This window comes from Bison bison, unplaced genomic scaffold, assembly GCF_000754665.1.
Source record: "Bison bison bison isolate TAMUID 2011002044 unplaced genomic scaffold, Bison_UMD1.0 scf7180017864269, whole genome shotgun sequence".
Lineage (NCBI taxonomy): Eukaryota > Metazoa > Chordata > Mammalia > Artiodactyla > Bovidae > Bison > Bison bison.
The window spans coordinates 175199-182414 of record NW_011494841.1 but is presented as its reverse complement, the minus strand read 5'-3'; the positions used below and the strand labels follow the sequence as shown (position 1 = coordinate 182414).

The 7216-nt window shown below is 47.9% G+C and overlaps 1 protein-coding gene across 2 annotated transcripts in view; it reads left to right on the top strand.

Annotated features, from left to right (window-relative positions):
• Window positions 1–2213: 2213 nt before the first annotated feature.
• FAM120B (family with sequence similarity 120B) overlaps window positions 2214–7216 on the top strand; it is a 68187-nt gene continuing 63184 nt past the window's right edge. For both annotated transcript variants that reach the window (XM_010848515.1, XM_010848514.1), the window contains exon 1: window positions 2214–2298. The gene's annotated coding sequence lies outside the window, so the exon portion shown is untranslated. The remainder of the gene's footprint in view (window positions 2299–7216) is intronic.

Genomic DNA, 7216 nt, shown 5'->3' with positions numbered 1-7216 from the left:
TTTTCCTCTTCTAAGTTTGTTTTTTCCTCTTCATCCTTCCCATCTTTCTCAAATGTCTGTTGACCCTTGATCATCTGTATTAGGAGGGAGGCAGAGGTGTTTATTTGAAGTTCTGTGGGGTAGAACCAAGTGCTGCTAAGTGGTAAGGACTGACACAGGGCAATGAGAGGGAGCTTTGGTCAGCTTGCTGCCTCGGCCTCCGTAATCTGGCCCTGTGTCTGCACTGTGTATGTTTCCTGCTCCTAAAGTCTGGGGTGCCTGCTGCTCCCTCACAACACCTGAATCCCCACCTCCATCTCTTTCCTAGCTTTGCTCTTTCTGCCTATAAGTCCTTCCTCTTCTAATCCAGCCTCAGATCCTACCCTCCCTTCCAGGTTCAACTCTCACATTGTCTCCTTGCTGCCTTCTTCATCTGCATGCTTTAAGCCCACGCTTTTGCTTGTTCCCTGATATTTGAAGTGTTCCTCTCCCCAGCTACACATGCACTCATGACTAGAAACCATTGCACATACTGTTTGTCTGACCCTATGGCACCCAACCAGTATTAGGTGCTGTTTGATTTTAGAAAAAATATCAACAAGAAATGAAAGTCTTGTAGACGGAATGGAGAGAGCCCTTCCTAAATTAATACATACCTATGGTGAATTACTTCAATTTGGTAATTTTTTTTTTTTTTTTTTTGGCCATGCCACAGCATTTGGGATCTTAGTTCCCCCCTGACCAAGGATCCAACCTCTGTCCCCTGCAGTAGAAGCAGAGGAAGAACCACTGGATCACGAGGGAAGTCCCATCAATTTGTTAATGTTTTTTGACTGCTTGATCTGCAAGAGACTCAGCAGGAACAATATCTGACCATCTTACTTCCCAGATGGAAAGTAAGCTCTCTGGGGCTTGCAGCAGCCCTCCTGTGCAAAGACAGGGTTTGAGATACATCTTAAGTAACTTGATATTATTAATTGAAGTTTGCCAAGTATTTAAAAATAAATTAGATTGGTTTCAAAGTTATTCTGTCATCACACTTGGCGACCAAAATGTTCTCCTGGCTTTAAATAAAAGACTGGCGTTGTGACTAGAGAAATGGGAATCGTGTATAATCGAAAGACTGCCTATCTCCCAGCCCAGGGGAGCATGTCCTTAACATGAACCTTACTGGCCTCAAAGCAGCTGCCAAAACAAGGTCGAGATGGCAGCTTCCTTCCAATGAATATTCAGGGTTGATTTCCTTTAGGACTGACTGGTTGACTTTCATGCAGTCCAAAGGGCTCTCAAGAGTCTTTTCCAGCACCGCAATTCAAAAGCATCAGTTCTTCAACACTCAGCCTTCTTTACGGACTGATGCTGAAGCTGAAGCTCTAATACTCTGGCCACTGGCTCCGGAAGAGCCATCTCATTGGAAACGACCCTGATGCTGGAAGAGACTGCGGGCAAGAGAAAGGGGAGACAGAGGGTGAAATGGTTGGATGGGATCACTGACTCAATGGCCATGAGTTTGAGCAAACTCCCAGGACACGGTGAAGAACACGGAAGCCGGGCCTGCTGCAGTTCATGGGGTCACAAAGAGGCGGACTAAACAACAACATGGCTTCCAGAGTCCAAATTCCTTAACGTGAGACGCATCCTCGCTTCCTCCCCTGCCCTGGCGGCCGCCCTGGGCTCTCGCCCCATTCCAGACCGCAGGTCTGCCTACGAAGATCCGTAGGCTCCAGAATAGTTCGGGGGGCCGTCGCCGTCACAGTCATGTTAGCGTGGCTCCTCTCTACCTAGGGCTTGCTGTGCTCCACTGTGTCCTTGCTCAGCCCTAGCTGGGAAGCGCCGGCCTCCTCCCAATCGGACAGATGGTAAGGTGGACAGAGCGCCAAGCCTGAAAGTCCACCCGTTCAGGACCCCGCGCCGCCTGCTCCTCCAGGCCCGGGGCTCAGGTCCAGCCTCCCGTCTCGCTGCAGCTCACCCCATCATCTCAGCGCTCTCATGCCAAACTGCGCCATACTACCCCGACCTAGCGTACAACCGCTGCGCCGCCCACAGCACCAACGGGTACGCATGCGGAAGCCGAGCGAGTCGTGACCCCGACCTCGGAAGCACAGCGCGGTTTCCGAGGCAACGGGCGCTGAGCCGGAGCCGGCGCCGCCAAGCGCTCTCAGGCGCCTGCGTGTGGCGCTCCCGGCGCATCCCGGCCGGCCGCGCAGGCCCCGCCCTCTCGTGGGCGGGGCGGTCTCGCGACGGGAAGCGGAAGTGCGCACCGCTGCTGAGGGCCGAGGGCGGCGTGGGCGCGTCTCCGGTGTCCTGGCGCGTCTCTAGGTAGGGCTGGGCCTGCGGGGCTATCGCCTCGGTGCTGAGGATGCACTCGCGATTCGGCGCCGTCGCGGTCCCTGAGCCGCGTCTCCCTGACCGCTCGACCCCACAGCTGTGCGCCCTGCCTGTTTCCCCTGGCGCCACCCTGGCCCGACCCCTCTCTGGAAAGAGGCGTGTGGTTTCGGGTCCCCGGTGACCCTGTCTGTTGTCTCTCGGGGAGGCGTCCTCTGACCTCTGCACGTGCGTCTCCGAACTTGAGCGCCTTCCCCCAGTCACCCATCAGTCCTGAGCTGGGGCTCCAGTACCCGGCAAGCACCATGCCCTTGGGGGAAGAATGGCGGGTGGGATGATGCGTAGGTGGCTGAGAACATGGTTTGTCCTAGACGGCCAAGGAGGGGACAGAAACCTCTGTACTGGAGGGGGGATTCTAGCTGAGTTTCGAATAAGTACAAATTGAGAGGTGCTGTGGGCAAGAGGCCATTCATTATTGCAGCAGGAACGGTGCTTACCACATGTAGGTTTGAGACAGTTGGACATATTCTGGAAAATATAGGTTGACAGGGGTTGGCAGGAAGCTTGAGAGAATTGTGCTCACTCAGTCCTGTCTGACTGTGATTTTATGGACTATAGCCTGCCAGGTTCCTCTGTCCATGGGATATTCCCGGCAGCCAGGCTCCTCTATCCGTGGGATTTTTTCCGCAAGAAGACTGGAGTGGGTTGCTATTTTCTCCTCCAGGGGATCTTCCCAACCCAGGGATCAAACCCATGTCTCTTGAGTCTCCTGAATTGCAGGAGGATTGTTTATCACTAAGCCACCAGGGAAGCCCCTTTGGGAGAACTAGGAACAACAAGAGATGTGATCAAATAAGTGATCAGATCTTAGTATTAAAAGAGTCATCTGACAGGTGTACTGGTGGTGGTCCGGGATGACTATGTGTGATAAGATGGCATTTGCAGTCATTTAGGGAAGAGAAGTTTTAGGACTGAAAATTTGGAAATGGTAGTGGGGAGAACTTGGAAGTGAGTTTGATGTGGGGAAAAGTGAGGTGGTATTTCAAGTGACTTCCACATTTTTGACTTGAGCACTTGAGACAATTCAGAGAATGGGAGGCAGGTCTGCAGCATCAGGCTCCTCACCTCTCACCTCCCAAATGTATTATGCTCTGTGAGTCCTCGGTGTCTAGTGTGACCCTTGTGCTTTGTGCTCTGTTGCTGTTGTTTCTGAACCATGGCCTCCCAGCATCATGTGCTCTCTGACCTGCGCATGTTTGGACCTTGCTGTTGGGAGCTACCCCCTGCCCCACCACAGCTTCACACATTCTTTGTGTATTGATTTCCCCAGCATCTGCCATCTCTCAGGTCACTGGAGTGGCTTTCTCCCAACCTGGCCATTCCTCACTCTCAGAAATCTAGCAGTGCCTTCCTTAGTATGTTGTGTTCATGTAAAGCAGTGAGACCTCCTTGGTTGTGTCACACTGCTCATTGCCACACGTACTGCTTTCTGACTACCTTACCTCCCAGTTTCTTTGTGTAACTCCTAACCACTCAGCCTTCCAGACACAGAGATATCTAATCACTTCTGGCCGATGGATTTCTCACCTGAGAAATGAGAAGACCGAAGTAGGTGATGGCTGCGGTCACCTTCAGTTGTTACTATTCTGAGGTTCTGTCTACTCCCCGAGCCTGAATCAGTGGCATTCATGGGGCAGATTTTACTGTAAAGCTAATAAAGTTCAGACTTCAGAGTCCTCACTTTCATGGGCCCCTTCCAAGGCACTAGGAAGGGCCTCAGTGGTTTTTAGTTTATAATTGTGTGTGTGTTTTAAAGAAGGGCCTCAAATTATTAAGTTTCAGCCCCCCACAGTGCTTGGATCCCTTTAGTTACCTCCTATTGTCTTGGTTTTATGTTCCTTTACTTTCCCTTCCCCACCTCCCATTCCTCCTTGTGTGTGCTTCTTACTGAGGCTTGAAGAGAAGCCACTAGTCATAGCAAACACCCTTTTCCAGCAACACAAGAGACGTGGTGATGTCCACACATGGACGATTACAAAATTGGATTATATTCTTTGCACCCAAAGATGGAGAAGCTCTATACAGTCAGCAAAAACAAGGCTGGGAGCTGACTGTGGCTCAGATCATAAGTTTCTTATTGCAAAGTTCAGGCTTAAATTGAAGAAAGTAGGGAAAACTACTAGGCCATTCAGGTATGACCTAAATCAAATCCCTTACGATTATACAGTGGAAGTAACAAGTAGATTCAAGGGATTAGACCTGATGGATAAGAATGCCTGAAGAACAATGTACGGAGTTTTGTAACATTGTACACAAGGCGGTGATCACACCATCCTCAAGAAAAAGAAATGCAAAAAGGCAAATGGTTGTCTGAGGAGGCCTTACACGTAGCTGAGAAAAGAAAAGAAGTGAAAGGCAAAGGAGAAAAGGAAAGATATATTAATCCAAATGCAGAGTTCCAAAGACTAGGGAGCGCAGATAAAGTGTTCCTAAGTGATCAATGCAAAGAAATAGATGAAAACAATAGAATGGAAAAGACTAGAGATCTCTTCAAGAAACCTAGAGATATCAAGGGAGCATTTCATGCAAAGATGGTCACAATAAAGGACAGAAACGGACCAAACAAAAGCAAAAGATATTAAGAAAAGGTGGCAAGAATCCACAGAAGAACTATACAAAAAAGATCTTAATGACCCAGATAACCACAATGGTGTGATCACTCATCTAGAGCCAGACATCCTGGAGTGTGAAGTCAAGTGGGCCTTAGGAAACATCACTACAAACAAATGTAATGGAGGTGATGGAATTCCAGCTGAACTATTTCACATCCTAAAAGATGATGCTGTGAAAGGGCTGCACTCAATATGCCAGCAAATTTGGAAAACTCAGCAGTGGTCACAGGACTGAAAAAGGTCAGTTTTCATTCCAGTCCCAAAGAAGTGAATGAAAGTCACTCAGTCGTGTCCGACTGTTTGTGACCCCATAGACTATACAGTCCATGGAATTCTCCAGGCCAGAATACTGGAGTGGGTAACCTTTCCCTTCTCCAGTGTATCTTCCCAACCCAGGGATTGAAACCAAGTCTCCTGCATTGCAGGTGGATTCTTTACCAGCTGAGCTTCAAGGGAAGCCCCAAAGAAAGGCAGTGTGAAAGAATATTCAGACTCCTGCACAATTGCACTCATCTCTCATGCTAGCAAAGTAATGATCAAAATTCTCCAAGCTAGGCTTCATCAGTACATGAACCAAGAACTTCCAGATGTTCAAGCTGGATTTAGAAAAGGCAGAGGAACCAGAGATCTAATCGCCAACATTTGTTGGATCATAGAAAAAGCAAGAGAATTCCAGAAAAAACATCTGCTTCATTGACTATGCTAAAACATTTGATGGTGTGGATCACAAAAAAACTGTTGAAAATTCTTAGATGGGAATACCAGACCACCTTACCTGCCTCCTAGGAAACCTGTATGCAGGTCAAGAAGCAACAGTTAGAACTGGACATGGAACAGCAGACTGGTTCCAAATTGGGCAAGGAGTATGTCAAGGCTGTAATTGTCAGCCTGCTTATTTAACTTATATGCAGAGTACATTATGGAAAATGCCAGGCTGGATGAAGCACAAGCTGGAATCAAGATTGCTGGGAGAAATACTAATAACCTCAGATATGTAGGTGACACCACCCTTATGGCAGAAAGCTAGAGGAATTAAAGAGCCTCTTGATGCAAGTGAAACAGGAGAGTGAAAAAGCTGGTTTAAAACTCAACACTCAAAAAACTAAGATCATGGCATCTGGTCCCTTCATGTCCTGGCAAATAGATAGGGAAACAATGGAAACAGTGGTAGATTTTATTTTCTTGGGCTCCCAAATCACTGCAGATGGTGACTGCAACCATGAAATTAAAAAATGCTTGCTCCTTTGAAGGAAAAGTATTACAAGCCTAGACGGTGTATTAAAAAGCGAAGACATTGCCAAAGAAATCTGTATAGTCAAAGCTATGGTTTTTCCAGAAGTCATGTATGGATATGAAAGTTGGACTGTAAAGAAAGCTGAACACCACCTTTGAAGAATTGATATTTTCAAACTGTGGTGTTTGGCAAGACTCTTGAGAGGCCTTTGGATTACATGGAGATCAAACCATTCAACCCTGAAGGAAATCAGTTCTGAATATTTATTGGAAGGACTGAAGCTGAAACTCCAGTACTTTGGCTGCTGCTGCTAAGTTGCTTCAGTTGCGTCCGACTCTGCGTGATCCCATAGATGGCAGCCCACCAGCCTCCCGTCCCTGGGATTCTCCAGGCAAGAACACCAGAGTGGGTTGCCGTTTCCTTCTCCAATGTGTGAAAGTGAAAAGTGAAAGTGAAGTCACTTAGTTGTGTCTGACTCTTCGAGACCCCATGGACTGCAGCCTACCAGGCTCTCCTATGGGACCCTCCAGGCAAGAGTACTGGAGTGGGGTGCCATTGCCTTCTCCGATACTTCGGCTACCTGATGTAAAGAGCAAACTCATTTAGAAAAGATCCTGATGCTGGGAAAGATTTAAAGCAATAAAAGGGAGAGGCAGAGGGTGAGATGGATTGATAGCATCACTGACTCAATGAACATGAATTTGAGCAAACTCCCGTAAATAGTGAAGGACAGCATGCTATAGTCCATGGGGTGGCAAAGAGTCAGACATGACTTAGCAACTGAATAATGCCAAAAAGAAAATGTGAATGAGTGGGGCTGATCACATTCCTGTTGTAACATGGCTTTAGTTTGCTCTTGCACTATCTCACATGCTAGTAAAGTAATGCTCAAAATTCTCCAAGCCAGGCTTCAGCAATACATGAACTGTGAACTTCCTGATGTTCAAGCTGGTTTTAGAAAAGGCAGAGGAACCAGAGATCAAACTGCCAACATCCGCTGGATCAT